This window comes from Nansenia antarctica (assembly GCF_963989245.1).
Source record: "Nansenia antarctica genome assembly, chromosome: 3".
Classification (NCBI taxonomy): domain Eukaryota; kingdom Metazoa; phylum Chordata; class Actinopteri; order Argentiniformes; family Microstomatidae; genus Nansenia; species Nansenia antarctica.
The window spans coordinates 3231133-3232306 of NC_137688.1; positions in this window are offsets into that span (position 1 = coordinate 3231133).

Genomic DNA, 1174 nt, shown 5'->3' on the forward strand with positions numbered 1-1174 from the left:
CTAAATCGTTTTCTTTAATGATTTAGTGATCTAAGTGATTTAGTAAATACAGTAATATATATATTTAATAATACCAATTGGTATTGTATTTTATATCGTTGGAAAGCCTGATTAGTCACCTTTACAAGAGTGAATACCAACAGAAGAATATAGGGGATTTTGGCAAATATCTTTGGGCCGCTACCCACACGTTTAGCTGTGTTGCTCATTCCCCGAATGCATGATCCTTACAAGTTGTACCTCGTTGTAAAGGTGACTAATCAGGCTTTCCAACGATATAAAATACAATACCAATTGGTATTATTAAAGGGGAGGAATAATCAACCAAAATAACGTTTCCGAACTTTTTTTGAGGGGTTTATATATATATTACAATGGCCAGTACTATGTTGTGTGTGAGGGCCTGAGTCTGAGATAGGTAGTTTAACACTTCTACAGAATTTCTCCAACAGGACCTATGTATTAATGAGGTGTGGAAATGTATATATTAATATATATATATACTGCGGTTCAGAAGGAAAAGGTAGCGCCCAACGTGGGGCTCGAACCCACGACCCTGAGATTAAGAGTCTCATGCTCTACCGACTGAGCTAGCCGGGCTTATTTCCGCAAGGTATTGTGGGTGTATAAAACAAGAAGGCGGGAACGTTTAAACGTTTCAGAACTTGTCGAACCCGCGGAAGGTGTACCCCTCTCGACACTTTCAAAATATACGATATTTTTTTCAAAAAACCTCTTGTGAGTGGTGAGTTGGTTTTACCGGGTTATAGTGGCCCCAATATGATGTTGTTGACAATCAACATTGTTGACAATCAACATCATATTTTACAAACACTATTTTACATTGTTCACATACATCACTTCAACACCATTTCATTTAAACAAAAGCATAACAAAAATAAAATAAAAATGTAATTGCACTGCTCAATAATTATTATATAAAGTTTGTTTGGGGCTTGTTTAGGCGGGGTGGGGTCTGGTATTGGTGTTGGGGACGGATGTTTACATTTACATTTACATTTTTGGCATTTAGCAGACGCCTTATTCCAAAGCGACTTACAATCAATACATTTGAATACTAAGCATGTGAATCAGCAATCCACCACCTTCCGTTGCAGGAAGAGTAATCTAGCTCGGGCCCGGGGCCACTGATAGAAGGAAAAACCTTCTCCCT